Source organism: Etheostoma spectabile, chromosome 20, assembly GCF_008692095.1.
Source record: "Etheostoma spectabile isolate EspeVRDwgs_2016 chromosome 20, UIUC_Espe_1.0, whole genome shotgun sequence".
Taxonomy (NCBI): domain Eukaryota; kingdom Metazoa; phylum Chordata; class Actinopteri; order Perciformes; family Percidae; genus Etheostoma; species Etheostoma spectabile.
In genome coordinates, this window is record NC_045752.1 from 7,681,406 (window position 1) to 7,699,919 (window position 18,514).

At 39.1% G+C, this 18,514-nt stretch overlaps 1 long non-coding RNA gene across 1 annotated transcript in view; it reads right to left on the minus strand.

The window, feature by feature from the left end:
• Positions 1-2,214: 2,214 nt before the first annotated feature.
• Positions 2,215-18,514, minus strand: part of LOC116670448 (uncharacterized) — a 17,450-nt gene continuing 1,150 nt past the window's right edge. Inside the window, exons 2-3 of the long non-coding RNA XR_004327025.1 lie at positions 12,972-12,974; positions 2,215-2,227 (exon numbers count right to left, since the gene is read on the minus strand). This is a non-coding gene — a long non-coding RNA (uncharacterized LOC116670448). The remainder of the gene's footprint in view (positions 2,228-12,971; positions 12,975-18,514) is intronic.

An 18,514-nucleotide genomic window follows, 5' to 3' on the forward strand; every position in this document is an offset into this window, starting at 1 on the left:
TTTAACTACATTTTTAATTTATTAAAATCAATAACAAATTTTAAAAGTTACAATTAGTATTTCCATTAGTTAGTTTATTCACTTGTATCATGAGAGTTATTTCAGTATTCATCATCCAGCTGTTGTCTCCAGAAGATGTTTACACATGCACAATGTATCATATTTTAACAGTTAGATACTACTGTGTGTACTTGTGATGGTGTGAATATTATGGTGTTTAAAGATTTATGTCTTCAGTAGTGAATGAGCTTTTGTGGTGAGTTAAAAATGTTATAACAGAAAGGAGGAAGATTGTTTTTTTATTTATTCTGGGGCCACGTCACTGATGAAGCCTTAATTAAGGACCACAGTGGATGCTTGACCCTCTCATTCATTTTCAAAGTTGTTGGAGAGCAAATTCTTATTAGCTCACATGCTGTATGTAAAGTGTTTTGCTAGATACTCATTGATCCAACAGTTGGCATGAATGAAAACTGAAAATAAAGACAGTGGGCGTGCAGCTTGGGAGTTGCACCGCAAGAGGAAAATTGATTTCACAGACTAATATTTTTACAAACTGATTTTGTACATAAGACATAAAGATGATAAATGTATAACAGTGATGTAAGAAGGTAGAACAAGACCCATTTATTTTTCTCTGCATGTGTTAACTGCTGTTGCTTCTACATTAGTCTGACAGCATTCAATTCAAACTTATGCCATGTTGAAAGTGATACAGAAGTGTTACTAGGTTCAGCATCAGAAAGGATTAAGAGACTTTCATATTGCTGTTTTTGGTCTTTTGATTTCTTGCCCCAAATTATTTTTCTTTCTATACAACAGAAGAATGCCAGCCTTATCCGCTAGGCATAAAGTAATTGTAGAACCTCGAATACACCACTGTCATATTCACAGTACACTGCCCTTTTTTGTTCAAAACACACCCTCGAGCAGCTTCAACAGCTTGAAGAAGTTAACTCACGTGCAGAAAGAAGTGCCCTCGAGTACTAATGTCACCATGTTTTTGTTAACTTTAAAGAGATACAAGAACCGTTCATAACTTGTCAATTACGTATTTTAATTTTAATAGTTTCAAGATACAAATTGAAAATGTCTTTCTAGCTCTAAATTTACATGCTTCCTACCCACCACTGACACCACATCACAACAATGGGTGTTTTTGTTTTTTTTAAACCCTTACTAAAAAGATGTTTTTTGTTTAAAGATAACTAAAACATGGTAAACAGAGGGAAGACTCTTGTAACCTGAAGTAAAAAGAAAAGAAAAAGAGACAGGAAAACGTATACTCAGTCAGAAAATGATATGACTACAACATACTCTTTAGAATTGTATGTCTTAATTTGTCCCCAAATGGCCTGAAAATGCTCAGTTGAGATTAAGTTGTTGATGTCCTTAAGGAAAAAAAATAGTCATGTTACCGTTGTTTACATGATTCAAGAACTAGAACTACTCAGAGACATCAGAGACCTGACTTGACATTTAGAATAAGAGGCTGCAGGCTGAAAACAGCACTTGTGCTACAACCTGGTACAATGCATCTCTCCTTGTTCTCATACAAGGTTAATGTATGTGACTTGAGCATTGTCCCTGTTTAAAAATAACAAAAAATAGAAAATATTTAACAAATATTTAAAAAAGGATACAACCTTTAGTGTACCTTAGGTATATTATTTGAAGTGCCTACAAGCTTCACTATATCTTAATTATTCTTATTTGCTATAAATAGAAACAGTAGAAATCACAAACACAGTTAAAGGATTGACAAATGTGACCGAAATAAACATAGTATGATTTTTTAATATAAATGCTTTGTTTAATATGTTGATAAACATTTTTGTAAGAGAAGGTTGTTTGTTAACATAATTAATATGAGCAAATGTATCTTCAGTTGAATGCTGAAAGAGAAGGACCCTTTAACTTATTAAACCAATTATCCCCACAGCCTCATTAACATACCAGATACCAATACACAGACACTTACTGTGCACACGCTGTCAAATGTAATGAAAAGCAGGAGAATGAGTGTCTTCACATCCTGCTATTGATTCAATTGTACGTTGCTGTTTTTTTAAACATTAATTTTTGGGCATTTACGACAGGACAGCTAAAGACATTAAAGGGGGGAGAGAGAGGGAAGGGCATGCAGCAAAGGGCCTCAGGTTGGACTATAACCCAGGCCTGCGGCGTTGAGGAGTAAACCTCTATATATGGACTCCCGCCCTACCAACTGAGCTATCTGGGCACCCCAATTGTAGGTTGAGTGAATGGTCAACAGTACGGCAAAATGGTAAATTGGAGTAATCTGTTCCCTGTTTAGTGTCCTTGATGATTGCAGGTGGCCACAATGCACTAGATATATACACAATGATGTGAATATGATACAAGTTATACCAGTATAGAATGGATGTTAATTGCTACATCACATTTGAAGTTCACAGGGCAGCTTACTGCACCAGTGAGCATACAGTACACTCCTCTTTAATGTTAACATAAACACATGTTTCTATTTTATGACAACTAAGTGAAGAACAGACAAGACTTTGTAAGACTAAATTGTTTAAAGAAGCAGTGCTTTATCCATACATGGTTTGGTTTTTAAAAGTCGGACATTTAACAGAAATTTGCTACATATGCAAAGAATCAGCTGCTACAAAAGGTGCAATACCACCATATGACGGCTACTAGTATCAGAGCTGAGTGCTTTCTAGTGCTGCAGAGGCAGGACCAGACGATGAGGAAACACCTCACCAGTATGAGGAATGATTGATAATGATGTGATGGAGCTAATGGAGCTGATGGAACTGACGGAGCTGATGAGTCTGTGAAGTGTGAAATGGTGGTGATGGGAAGCTGGAGGGGCGCTTTGCCACTTTTGACAATTTGCAGTAAAATGACAGCTGACAGCAACAGTGAGAACAGACAGCGATTGACAGCCCCAGACAGGACAGCAAGGATATAACTTACTTTTTTGTTTGATTAGATATCTTCTCAAGGAAGTGGAGGTGTGTACAAAATTTGCTTAATTAACATCTTTGGCCTTTCCTAATTCTCAATTTTGTACCTCGACTCGTCTCTGCTCGAGTCTCTTCCTCGACATCTCGGCTCAAATCTCCCGCGGGCGTGACTAAGACGCAAGGTGCAGAATCAAGGAGAAGAATCAGGGATGTACAAGGAAAAGGGCTCTTGTCATTTCACTTTCTAGTTGCACCTGTTAAGGCGGGTTAAAGCGTAACTCTTGCCAAATGGAACCTAGGGTCTTTTGTGAATGTACCCAATTTAAACATTTAAAAGCATAATTAGGTTGGAAGTGTCACTTTTAAGATTGACTGTATTTTCGTTTTTGGTCAAATGGCCTTTTGAATGGAAGTGTTAGGAGCACTATGATCACATTAAAATTGGTCTTAAAACGCTAACAAGGTTTGACACAACATGAAACTTTGCAAGTATCACCAGGGGCTCTACACATGAACACAAGCATTAAGAACATTGTTTGTGCACACAGAGTCAACTAAAAAAGGTTTTGCACAACTCACTTTAGCAGTTGAATGCGAATGAACGGACTCCATAGGAGGAAATGTCATTCTTATGAGGCTCCCTTTATAGCTACGAGGCCAGAATTGTTTTTCACTAACAACGCGTTATTCTTACATTTATATGGGACTAAGCTTTAAGAGCTTTCTATCTTTACTCTTCTCCCTGTTACGTTGCATTCAGAGTAAGGGGACCAGATTTCTCAGACAAAATCCGGGGACATTTTCAGCTCAGAAGCAAATATAGGCTACCTCCAAAACACGTCGGGTTTTTATTTTTGTAAAACTTAAAACGGGGACACTAGACCTAGAGCTTTTTCCCCCAACAGACAACACCATGGAAAGGGTTTCTAAGGAGCTTGACCTTTCTGTTAAAGATTAAGATCCTTTTTTAAAACATAAAAGTCCACCAGACTCCATGTAAATAATCAGTGATTTTAGCATCGTAAAACACGGCTTTCTAAAACCTCTCTGAGCTTGTCTGGAGCGACTATCGGCTCCGTTTGGTCACTGTTTTCTTTCTTTCACTCCAATTTCGGGTCTGTCAGTCACAGTGGAAACCGGGGACATTTTCGGGGACAGATCCAGCCGGGGACAGGTCACCAAAACCGGGGACTGTCCCCGGAAACCGGTGACGTCTGGTCACCCTAATTCAGAGTGACACTCCCCAATGTAAGTCGAGTGCAGATTTGAGTTGCGCATAGATAACTTTGAAACGAGTGAAGATGTGAGTTGCGCACGCGTCACTTTGCGGTTGGTAGCCAACAAGATGCTAACGAGAGACTTCAATAATGTCAACACAGTAAAAATGGACCTACTTAACCAAGTTTGTTCATCGCTGGCATCAAACACAACAAAGGCTGTCAGTTGAATGGTGTTTTAAGCTAACGTTAGCAATCAAACAACTTTAGCTAAAACGTCTTTGAAATGATTCCCATCTTCTGTTATTGTTTATAATGAGAAAAGGTTATTATTTTAGGTTTTTCACAAATCTCAGTATGACACATTATGCTGTAAACCGTTTAAATCTGAGCTTGCATGACTCAAATCTGCACTCGACTCACATTGGGGAGTGACACAGAGAACAAATCTTTTTGACTGACAAGATGGCGGTGAGAGGAAAAAACAACTGCTAAGTAAGTTGTTCAAAATTCTTTTTAGTAAAATGTGTACACAAACAATGTTCTTGATGCTCGAGTTCATGTGTAGAGCCCCTGGTGATACTTGGAGCAAAGTTTTATGTTGCGTCGCTCCTTCTTAGTGTTTTAAAGATAGCAATTTTAATGCCGTCATAGTGGTGGTACTTTTGAATGGGAGTGGTAGCACTCCCATTCAAAAGGCAAATTGACCAAAAATGTGTTTCCCAGAATAACTTTATACCTGAGCAGAGGTCTAACCAGGTTAACACCTGTGTCAATGTGGAGCGCCCTCCAGTCATTGTGTCACACTGCTTTAAATCTAATTTAGTTGAAATTATGAGGGTTAAAATTATACACCATGATAACATTTTTGGATGTAACCAAGTCATACTGAGTGTGAAACATTTACAAAATTACCCTATCAACTGTATGAATTAAATAGTCAACACTGTCTTTGAGAAATCACATGTGTATGCTGCTAATTTGCAACAGCAAACACATTTAATAAGACTTATGCCACCTGAATTATGTTTCAACATAATAAGGAAATGCTAAATCTATCTGACTAGTGCTAAAATGAAGATAATGAATGTATGAGCAAAATGTCTCCAGAGAACATCTTTCATTTGTTTTCCTACAAAATCCACTCGTAGCAACTACGACCCACCCAACAACTTCCTTACATGTAGTGCACATTACACAAATGTAGCAATTCCTTCACTTGAAAAAGAGGTTGCCAGGGAAACTTAATCCAGGCAGTGATTGATTTCTCCATCAAAACCTAATTGGAAAAATAAATTAGTGGCAGATAAGCATGATTTCTAGGAGTCAAGGTTGGAGTAGTATGTTCAATCTGTGAACAGGCGGTTTACTTTTAAGGAATTAAATTGATTAAGTAATTAATTAATTTTCATGAAATTATGCAGTAAAGGTAGGTTTGGAGCAAGAAACATGACCCAGATACCAGGCAGGTAAAGATAAAAAGTTGTCTTTATAAATTGGTCAGAAAAGGTAGTAAGGAGACCAGCTTCAAGCAGAGAGCCACATGATAAAAAAATAAGCCAGCGTGAGCCCAGATTGTGGTAGGCACTTATTTTTGGTGTTCAAGTGGTCTGAGAGAAAGCTGGACTTCTGCACCTTCTCTTGGTTCTGTATTCAGGCCTCAGAAAATCTAGCCTCAAGGAGACTTTGGTCAATCACAGGTCATTTTAGAGAGAGCGTGCGTTCGGATTGGCTGTTCTGTGCATGCATTGCCTATGCAATTCAAATTCTGCCATTTTTTGCATTCTACCCACTGCAGCTTTAAAGAGTTGTGCCCTGTTGAATGAAATCAGAGCAGTCAGGGACAAACTGCAGTGTCCCGGCATCAATACATCTACAGTAAATGGAGTTTTGGCCCTTTGTGACTGCAGGCATGCATGGTGGGATATGTGTCCAATGGCAAGCCACTAATGACTATTCTTATACCAAATGGATTATAAATAACTGCAACAATGTCCCATTAACTGAAGCCCTCTAATGTAATGAACTGGTTGATTTTTCAATCAGAGGTCCCTTTTTGGTCTAATTTTCTCTGATTTGAAGTCTCTAAAGTGAAAAGCTGCAGTTTGTGTGAATTCCCCCCCCCCCCACACACACACGCACGTTATGCATTCCTCTCCAAGTTATGCATGAGTCTAAATCCCACTGGGATTCTTTCTCCCTCAGTTTGCCCCAGGATAATGTTTCCACATGACTCACCTGTCCAATACAGTTAGCGCTAGCGAGTCCACTCAGTCACATAGCCATACATATGCCCACCTGCACTCACACACACCACAGTTAGGCACAAGTCGAGTCAAGCTCCGGCTCCTTACACTTGTGTGTTGAGTGGAAATGATGGAATCAGGATCAGCTCATTAATCTTTGCGCCAGCTGCCAATGAAAGCTTGGCTCAACACCCAAGATCTGTCAGTTCAAATTCCACCATGCAGATTGACCTGTAAATGCTGACTAACCATGAATTGGATGTTAGCAGGGCCAGGAGTTCTGGTTAAGAACTATCCCAGTGGAATGTGTTGCAGGGCTTAGCTGAAAACCGTGTGAAGTATTGTGAACCAGAGAGCTACAGGGATTGTCTTTTGAACTTGTTAAGTTAAGATTTTTTATCTCAGATCAACCCTTCAAAAAAATCAAAACATTGCTTCTTCAACTTCATCTTGTACAAAAAGTGAGTATTTTCCTGTCAATGTCATGTAGATGTGGATATTATCCTATGGATTTTAGGCACATGCATGATGTGTTTACCTACTATCACTATAAACAAAAACAAAAAAAAATCTTCAATAATTACAATTTTGACAACCTAATTACACAAGTCCTGCTTTATTGGATAGTGATGATTGCCTGGAAAGAGCTTGGGAATGGGGGGGACAGAACATGCAGCAACAGGGCCCGGGTCACTGCGATAAGAACTAAGTGCATCATCTGTTGTTCTAGTTTTGTCATTTTCATTTGATCATCGTCTGCCTCCAAAGAGCATGTGACAGAGGCAGAGAGAGATGGCAGAGAGACAGCAGAGAAAAACAGCATGTAGAGCCAACACATTTTCACATCTAACACTAGAGATCGTTTTGTATCTTAAAATAATGTTTCCAAAACCGTTTCAGTGGTTCATCAACTCGTAACAGGGTGAATGGCACTTCTGCATTTACTTCGTGGCTTTCTACCAGCTATAACTGCACTTTGTAAGTTTGCCAGATTGGGTAGCGGAGGTATAGTTCCAATGAGACATAATGGGACGATTCCGCTTCCATCCTGTATGGGCACCAAAGTAGGAAAAGTTGCATAGTGTTGCTTTAAGGGTTTATTTTGACCAAACCAGAGTTGTGTTTCTTTCAAATTTGAGTGGAGTTACAGTTGTATTTTTCTGTTCAATAAGGAAAAATGTGTAAGATGACAGAGGTCTTTGACATGTGGCGTTTAGATACTTGTAGATTGCACACATACAATGTCACTTTGAATACCAAACACCCACAAGTTCTCAAAAATCCATCTAGTCCAACTGTACTGGATGCACTGACTGGACAGATGGAAATACAGAGTAAACAGCTACTAATGCAGCCTCATCCAGCCACCTGTTATGAATAATAATGCTAGTTGTAGACAGAATGTTTAGTAATACAAAAGTTGTAATACAATAATTTCGTGCCTTCAATGAATCTTTTCATTCTCGCATACACTTGAAAATATATGATTTTCTCGCCTAAATTTTTACCCCCTAAAACATGCTGCAGTTTCCACATGCTTTGGCCCTCTGTGATGACCCTGAGTTCATTGTGAAGCTAACACTCTCATTTGTTGTTTCTAGTGGCATTGTGACACTAGGCCTTACTGACACAGCTAGAGGTTAGAACACAGAATTTCTATTTCCGTCCAAGTAAATCATCTGAAAAATAATAAAAAGCACTACTGTAAGCATATTACATGGGCTACTACTAAAATATCTCTGAGTGCCCTAGCACTATCTCAACTAGAAAGAAACAATCCAGAAGAAATGACTTTAAAATGGGTTATATGAATGATTTCTACAGATATGTCTGTGCGTGTTGTTCATTTCTTATTCTAAAAAAGCCCAAAAAGTGCTAAATACAAAACTTCTGAAATACAAAAACACATCCACATCACTCACACACATGCCTAAAAGAAGTACATACATAGTTTATAAGGATAAGTAAATCATATTTGATGAATGGTGAAATGCCATGAGACGGCCTTATTTTTGCAATGAAAGGGCTGGAGTCATCACAGGGATTTTTTCTGGCCGTGTTTGATATCAATCAACTCGTCTTCTTATTGGCTACTCAGGGATGCCAGTTTTATGACCTCTTTCTCTAACTGGTGGGATATGCTGTCAGTTTTTCCCACGTGGGCCCAATGGGGACTGTGAGATTTCATTGGCTTACCTTGGGAGTATCTTGAGAAATACTGATGCTATTGGCTGAGAACTGAGAAGTTCATTGGAAACTGCAGATGCCACAGATTCTGACGGTGAGTGAGAATGTAGCGTGCACACGGAAAAAGATACACACGATCAAAACCGAGAAATGATGCACTATCTAGATTTCTCTACGTCGAAACTTGGCCAGAAACTACAAGATTGTGAGGGGACCAGATAATTATGGATTACAAGGCTTGGATATTCTAATACCTTGGCGTGTTGACGAAGTAGGAAAACCACGTTTATGGCGATCTTTCACCGCTGTGGATAAAGACACGAGGACAAAGGTAGGAATGCACTCTCGATTTAGACAGAAACGGTGCAGTGTTTCTTAACTTCATAACGTGATCATAACCGCTGTAAGTCACCTTATGCTTTTTTAAAAGGTGCACCTTATGCACCTTTTTTTTTTGCACCTTTGTGCAGGGGCTTGATGGAATCACAAGACTTTAAGCTTTCTAATGATGTGCTGCATGACCGTGTTGGTGACGATTTAATGCTTGCAATTCATGAATGAAAACACGTTGTGGAAAAACAGGTACCGTTTGAGGAACCGTGCCGTAAGAGAGGTTAAAAACGTTTATGATGTCATTTCATTTCCAACAGTTTAACAGGCAGTTCTGTCCATCGGTGATTTCAGCACTCCCTACCATCCAGACTGCTGAGGTCACAGGACTATTTCTTCCAGTGAATTTTGACTGCCAGGTGACATTATTTTCCGTCATCACATTTTGGCCCTGAAAAAGAGACATATATTGGGATACAGACACCCTTCCTCCTATAATGTGAAACACACAACAATGAGTTAGCAGGGGTTTATGGTATACAACAAGTGTTAAACTAACTAGCCTCCACATTCAGAGTTAAGCAGCAAGACAGGTCTCAAATGTTGAATGTTAACAATAGTTAATGATTACCTGCCACTGGCTGTGTGGAGAAAAACACATTGTACATTCATAGCATAGACTGCACAGTATAGAAGAAGTGGATGTAGTCACCGTGATGTCACCCATTAAGTTCGTGGACTACTGTTTAAGTCTTGAATTTGGCATTTTGGCCTTTTGACTTTGACTTTTTTTGCCAGAAGTGACAATATTTGGACGAAATTGGGAAACAGGGGAAGAGCAAGGGGTGGATCTGAACGAGAACCAGAAGTACTGCCGTGGTAGCAACTTGTCAATTGCAAGGTAGCCACGCCCTAAAGCACATCCTGCTTTATCGCCTGCTTCACTATAAATGGGACCATAACTTACAAAATTTGAGCTGTAATGAAAAAGACTTGAAACTAGTGATTAAGGCCATAAACCTATTGAGAAAATGTTCTCTAAAAGCATGTCACCCAGTGCAACTGTGAGCCTCAATGATGCGTCACACACACACGGAGAACTTGTACACAAAAAAATGGGTGGACTACTTTAATCACTCCTGTGATCCTGCAAAAGATAACGTTTCAGGAGGGACAATCTAAAATGTATCTTGTTTTTTTTATTACATAGTTAACACTAAGAGTGTTCTGATCGCAAGTGTTTATGTCATCGCCCCATATTTAAACCAGATACTCATTTGTCCTGTCTGTTTCTCCCTCTCCTCCTAACACATGCGCACACACAATGTAACCTCCTGTCATGGCCAGTTATCTCAGAACTGTGGATTAAATTTTGGGAAAGTCTCACCTAACATTCAGCGTTAAATGTGATACAGAAGCAATTTTGTGATGATTGGTCATTTTCTAGTTTTTCCATTACATAAATGTAATCTTGCTCTCTCTCTCTCTCTCTCTCTCTCTCTCTCTCTCTCTCTCTCTCATCCATCTCTCTCTCTACTTCTCTCTCAACACCTACAGAACACTTTTTTATATTTTGCACCAACATTTTTTGAATCCTGATCAACCATCTAGTACAATCAGCATAACAACCCACCCTCAAAATCATCTCTCTCTGTTCAGATAAAAACACTATTGTTGTGACCATTAATACAAATCTTATTAATGCTCAAATAATTTGTCTATTGAAACATCCTAGTAAGATGTCCACACTCAGGGCATCTTACATTCACGAGAAAGAAAGAAAGAAAGAAAGAAAGAAAGAAAGAAAGAAAGAAAGAAAGAAAGAAAGAAAGAAAGAAAGAAAAGTAATAAATTGATGGATGATGAAGGCATTTTTCATCAGGCAGTCCTTTACAGAGAATTTGAATAAAAGCAGTTAAAAGCCAGAGATTGACAAATAATATTTTAATTAAAAACAGAATCTACAAATCTACATATTATAGAAATAATAATCTTCACAAACCTATGCTTCGCCCCAGGTTTCTTAAGTGAAGCATGAAACGGTTTACCGTTTCCATGAATTATGTGTCTAAATTTAAATTACTAATTCTATTTTTGGGTAGACACTTTCTTGCAGAGCGTTAGATGAGAAAATGAATACCTCTTTATATCATCTATGTTGAATAGCCTAAGCTACTGCCAGCAAATGTTAAGCTTAGCACAAAGACTGTTGTTTGCTCTTGGGGGGAATTTGGTCTCTGTAAATTATAGTGTGGTTTAGGCGCGCATCTAAAGCTCACTAATTTACGTGTTAGAATTATATTTTTAGAAAATCTATTCAAAGACATTCATTAGTAACAGGGGATGTGCCAGATTCTACAAAATGTTGTTGGTGCTGGTCCCAATCGAGAAGGGACCAAATCCTGTCCTGGTATGTTCTGGCACAAATTAAGTCCTGGTCGCAGTCCACATTTTTCGGAAGAAGTGAGCCACATGGATCCACGGTAAAAAGCAGAAAGATATTTTTATCCTCTCTTACTGAAGGGGATATGTCTCTGACTGTTCCTCAACTCATTCACAATAACGACATAATATTTTTTCCTCAATAAAATGTTGTGATTGCTGGTGAAACATAATGTGAGAGTGTCTTAAACTTGATGTTTCCTAATTCAAAACCTTTGAATAAGCAGAGTCAGAATGGATTCAAGATTCAAAATATTGTTTCTTAAAGTCAAGTCTCAAAGTCATCTCTGAATTTTCACTCCCTCATATCACAGCTGACGTTTGACTAACAGACTAAGTTAACAGGGAACAGCTCTATTTCATTAAGTAGCTTATTTCTTGTCACACAGTGCTTAGTTTTTTTTTTATATATCTTTCTCCTTTTGCCCTCCTATACTCTGTTCCATCTTGTTTTTAATATTTGTTAGATTTCCATGTAAAATGGATCTTTTCTTCTTCATCTCTCGACCTGCAATGCATCAAGGCTCCCTGGAAAGGGTGTCACATCACATCAGCGAGTCGGCCATCTCTGTTTCAAACACTCCGCTACTGTCCAGGCTGTCCTGTAGCATAAGACTTTGAGCCACCAATTATAGCAAAATAGTTCAATATAACCATCAAACTGTCTTGTTCAAGCACTTCCTAGTGTTATTTTGGTTTTTAAACAGCTGACCTCAAAATCCTGGCGTGCCAGCAAGATCTCTGTCATTTTGACGTCACACTGGCGCACGCCAGGATTTCGAGTGCGCGACCAGAGGTCATGCACCACTTTTTTTTTTCAACGGTGCGCAACAAAGCAGAAACAGGAGGCATGGCCAAGTTCGAGGGTAACCGGATCTGTGCGGTATTAATGCCTCCCTGATGAGGGAGTGATATAGTCTATTTTGTATTTATATTTTTACTACTGCTTGTTATTGCTTTGCATGGCTGTTTAACTTGTACTAATGCATTTTGCTGTCTTCTGCTGCTATGGTCTAAAATAATCTGGCCAAAGGACTACAGTTGTAAAATAGCTGGCTGTCTAACACTGGCACATTTACAGAAATGTTAAATTAATGTGCACTGTCCTTTTATAAAATATAGTGACTGCAGGTGTGTTGGTGTCCATGCCAGATGGAGCAGCTGGTGAGTCATGGTGGTAGCAAAAGATCCTCAGAACACATAGTTTACAAAGTAAAGAGAGTTATTCCAAAACTGGTCTTAACTCTTTCTTGGACCCCAGAAGAGAAGCTATCTGTTAAAGCATCAGCTAATTGGAATCCTTTTATTAACAAGTAAAGCTATGGTATCCCATCACAATCTATGGTTACCAGTTTAAAATGAATGCAGTCTAATAGAGCAGCTCTGCAATCAACCTTCATGAATGATGTAATGTTCAGTTATTGTTAAACATATTTAGTTTAATGATAGAATCTATTCTATTTCAATGTCTTTTTAAAACGGAGAATGTCAGCTGTTGAATCCTTTTCCTTAGTATCATCCTCCAGCTCTTTGCTGATCAGTCTTCGAAGTGTATTTTTCTCTAGACTTGTTACTGTAAAAGTTCTTTTTCCTACGCTCTCCTTTTTAGTGTCCTTTTTCCTCTCCCTCAAGTGCCTCTGTTCCCTCAGGACATAGCGGGAGCAGGAGTGTGACAGAGCTCACTAGTTGTGGATGAGGGCGGGGAAGTGAGTTTAGAGGTTTCCCCCAGAGACGGGAAATACGGCGGAGGTTTGTGTGCTGGCAGGTTGCAGTGGCAGGGGTAAGGCTCCCAACAGTATCACTAGAAGTTGACTAAGACCTGGAGCTGTATCTGAGATGAAGACGGCTGCCTCATTCAGTGACAGGAAATGAGATGCAGCTCGATGTTACAGCTGGGAGAGGAGGAGGCAACGGCTCACAATTTGTGTCTTTTGACTGCAGAGGGTGTGAAAGCAGTTGACAATATATCCATTCCAGCTTTTGTTGCTTAGCATAGGGATGAATAAGGTGTACAGTAGCAGAACTTAAATGAAATCACCCCTGAAAGTTCTCAACCTTTAGGGTGACAATCTTCACCCGCTCTCCAAACAAAGTGCTATCTTGTATCCTTTAAGTCACCCAATTGAAGACCAGGGGTAAGATTTACCAAGAAAAAGAGAATAAGACACTACGGAATCTACACAGTTTGACATTAATCATCTTAAATGTCATATACTAGAGAAAAAAGCAAGGGTTCTTAAGGGTTCAGTACGCTTCAAACAAACAAGGCCAAACAATGTGTGGGCTGACCACATGTAGTTGGACGAAGGAAGACAATGTATTACCATTTTCATGTTCACACTGGCCTTTTACAAACAAATCAAAAGGAGTAAATGTTAAGTTTTAGTGACCGTTGTTCGGCATCATCAGCTCTACATGGACCCATGAGGTAAAACCATTTCTGGTGACTGATGCTGCGCTTAACTGAACCTTATGTGTTCTTTCTTCACTGTTGTCCAGTTGTTAAGTCTGCACCACAGTTTGATTGACAGCTTTTACACCCGCCTTAACACACTTAACCAAACAGGCAAACTCATCACAGAGGAACGGAACCTGGTCAGAGTTCACTGATGCAGCGCCATGATTAGCCAGTCTGTGTTTGACTTAGCAAAAAGGTCAATTACTTCGGAAAGTGAATGTCGTTTACATTTGGAAATCTTTAAAAAAAAATTGAGCCCCCCGTGCCCCACTCCCACCCCTGATCCAGGCATTTAAAAAGGGATTTCAGATGCTGTTAGACGATCCAACAAACAGTTTGAAGCATACTGAGGCTTTTAAAATGATTATCTACTAGTGCTCATAACTAGACCAGTTGTCCTTTTCAGCATGGTCCAAAAACAACTCAAATGCTACAAATAACTGAAATTTAATTCTTTGCCTTAAGACCAGTAGTTCACAAAACATTCTCACCACAACGTCCATTTCCCAGCTGTTATGGAGCTTTTATTGTATCGAACAATCCTCCTCAGCAGATGGAGTTTTCCCAGCAAAACTGCATCTGCAAGATGGTTTGATATAACTGACAGCTCCAGCTACTGAATACAGTAGACCTTGGGCATTGTGACAACTGATACGAGTGTTTATCTGATCAGTATGACTACTTGGTTCAGGTTTTTTAGTAATTTCATGCCTAAAAGTAGCAAAAGTTGGCACAAGACAGGAAAATAAACTGCAGTATCTTTCGTAAACCAACAAGATCATTTTTAAGATCAACAAAACTAAATTTGATAGTATTAGGAAGGTTAATAATAAGCCACATTACTCAGGTGTGACATTACCATTAAATCTCAGAGCTTGATATTTATTCCTAACCAGACTCAACCAGGATGAACCTCAACACAGTAGATATACGGCTCTATTGTGCTTGTCAAAACAAAGACTCTCGCTCCTTTTAAGTATATCTTTCTGAAAATCTTCCAGTTTTCAGTGAAATTCAAACACATGTACAATATCCAGGGTCAGGAACTTGATCCTGCCTTTATTGGTCTGATAAGGTCGATATGGTTTCTGCTGCCTAAGTCCCCACCGGGAGCCACTGAGAAATCTCAATAGAACACTGTTGGGAGAGTCACTTCGAGATCAACACTGACCCTGAACCAAAGAAAAGCCTGTCCACTCATCAGCTCTCTGGGACTTGAGTTGAGGGATTCAATAAATACAGATAACTATGGCTTTCATTAAGCATTGTCGATTCTTCACAGTATTAAGATGAGAAAAATGCACATTGTTCTGTTTAAAGTAAAAGTGCTGTCATCTCATTCACTGTGAAATGTATGCAAATCCAAATTGTTATCCACCAAAACCTTTGAAAATAGCTTACAAATGGCCGCTTCCATCACCAATTTTAAATGTAAATTACAAGTATGTGCTTCATGTGTGAAGCAAATCTACAAAGGCTGAAAACCTCACGCCCTGAAGAGTCTTTTAATTTGAGTGTCCTCTGATCTGATTTGAGATTCCAGGATCAAAAAGCCATCTCTATGGCTTGCTCTGCGGAAGTGCAGAACCGATCCTAATTTATATATAGAGCACATTTAAAAACAGCAGTTCTTCTACCTTGTTCTTGGGACCTCAAAAAGCAACTGGTCAGCTGACCTGAGTGAGGTGGGGGGACGACACATATGGTTTCAATTTAGGTTGGAGCTGGCCCAGTAAGTGCTTTGTACGTAAACAATAGTATCTTGAAATCAAGTCTGAAACGTACATAGAGCTAGTGCAGGGAGGCCAGTATGGGGGGGATGTGATCTCACCTACGTGTTCCTGTTAAAAGATGAGCTGCAAAAGATAACAATACCTCCATAATAGCAATGACAGCCTTAGTGGTAGCTTTCAGAAAGCACCAGTTGTCTGAGGAGAACTGTTGCAAGTAGTTTGGATTTAGGTGCAGATTTTATGTGCTTGTTTTAACCTTTGAATACATATTATATTAAATATTTTGCCTTTACAGGTACCTAGAAGGTTTGAATAATACACTTTCGCTCATGTTAGTAATGTACAGGGGTGTGAGAAAATGGTTAACATTATAGTTATACCCACTTTTGGGATGCTGCTCCAAAATATCTAGTATAAACTGTACAATAAATCACAACCTTTGAAATAGCCGTTGACTGTCTCAGTTCAAGGTGTACTTACTCGATTGATCTAATGCTTTTGGCAACATCACACAGTTCTCATTAGAAGGTGTAGTTTGCTCATTTGAAACTATAGATTTTGTAATTCTCCATTTCTTCACAACTCTAGGAATGTATGTATATTCACCTCCAAGTAGAGCTTGGCTACCTGGCAAAAACAGACCAAAGCCTTCAGAAGTACCAGCCCACAAGTACCCATAGCAACTCTCAAAGTAATTCGAGCACCTGGAAAAGCACCACTGTCTTTCTGGCAGAGAAACGTAGCCTGACTGAATCTGCTCATAGCTGGTTGTTCGCTCCCCCACATACCATTTTAAAAATGCAAACAGAGTAGCCTGTTTGCATTTTTAAAACAAGCTGGAAGGGACAGTTCAAGCATAATTTGAGCGTGCACCTACTGTTAAACAACTGATGTGGTGCCCTTGTTTGCAATGCACCCAAGGCTCTGCAGGCTCCAAAAGTGCTTGCTATACAACGCTATGAGAGTAGAGAGAGTAAACCACCATCAAGTTGTTGTGGGCCATAATCCCAAAAACAATGAAATCAAAGATGTCGAAACTCTTCATAGGGCTGAGGGGAACTCAGTTGAATGTTTATTCTTTCACAACGAGGAACTGATTTTACAATATATTTAGTAGGCTAATTTGCCATTGTTAATTTAAAAACCTTGGTTGGAACAACTTTAAAGTAATCTTATACTTCAGACAACTAAATGTCTCCTTTTTTTGGCTGCCTCTCATAAATCATTAGGACAATAATCTTCTATTGTGTCTTTTTCCCCCTCTTCAAACAAAAAAGCGTAGCCATCATTATGTTTGTGGACTCATCCCGCTGGATTCACAGGTAGAGCAATCCAGAGGAGTTCACATGCATCTTGAGGTTTGCTTCTTCTTGGGTTCCTCAGCCGGCAGAGATTACACAGTGGTCATAAATCAGTCAGTATGGGAGTCTGAGAAGATTGAGCCTTGAGAGCTGAGTAACCCAAACCCCTCAACGCTCCTAGAATACCACATTACTATCACTCACAGAGACAAGTCATTATTAAAGGCTACTTTCATAACATTTAAAACTCAAATCCACAAAGACATTGCTTCAAAAATGTGCCCAGGCGGTAAATAAGAAGAGGGCTACAAATTAAATACATCTCCATAGGTTACCAAAGACTGGTCTCACAATTATTTTCCGTTGGCTCTATATCAAAATCATAGCTTTGAATTTAAAACTCTTTTTTTTCTCTTCTTCATAGCCTGTAGTCATCTATAAATAATTCGAAATGTCAACATTCCTGCATCCCCTCAGAAGAAAAGATGCAATGTGTCAAAAACACATTCTGATATTGATCCATCTAAGAAATAATGATTAATTTTTTTTTGAAGAGCAAGTGTACAATACGTGGTCAAGAGCTTCAGAACGACAGCTTTCCATGGTAATGAAGAGGATGCTGAATACATCATACAATAACATGTTACACATAAGTAGCCTAGGAGGCATTTAAATTAACACATTATTGTGTATGCAATGCTGTAAATTTAGGAGGATTGGAGATTATATATATATATATATATATATATATATATATATATATATATATTATAAAATATATATATATATACACACACACACACACACACACTTTTTTGGAATAGCCTTGACATGCCTTTAACATTGCCATTTTCTGCTTCAGGTTTCATTTCCAGTACATGTTGCAAGTCGTGCGATTTCACTGCATGTCCGCCCTCTGAGTCTTTAACCAAACGTCCATGCTATGTAAATGTTGATTGGACTGTCCTGACCCATGATAAATGACAGCAGTGTGTGAGACCAAGGTCATTCTTCAGTTTCTGTATTACATAATCTATCCTCTCTCACGGATAACAGTGTTATGTTTTTATCTTAAATCAATTTAATGAATAACTTGTCACCCTAGCTACTACTCCAGTTAAAGTGCTCATATTATATATGGCTTTTGCCTTTCCTTTGGGTTATATCTTTGAGCATCTTGGGCCAGTTGTTCAAAGGTAAACTGATCGGGTTTTGGTTATCGGATTGGATCAAATCTTGAAAAGGGGTTGTTCAAAAGGGAAAGAAGGAATCTGAAATCAGATTAGATCACAGAATCCAAAACTTTTAATCTGGGCGGCTGTGGCTCAGTGGTAGAGTGGTTGTCTGCCAATCGGAAGGTTGGGGGTTCAATCCCTTGCCCTGCAGTCCCATGTTGAAGTGTCCTTGGGCAAGACACTGAACCCCGAGTTGCCCCCGATGCTGCGCATCGGAGTATGAATGTGTGTGAATGTTTATCTGATGAGCAGGTGGCACCTTGTACGGCAGCCTCGGCCACAGTGTATGAATGTGTGTGAGTGTCTATCTGATGAGCCCGAGGCACCTTGTACGGCAGCCTCGGCCACAGTGTATGAATGTGTGTGAATGGATCCTGTATGATGTAAAAGCGCTTTGAGTAGTTGTTAAGA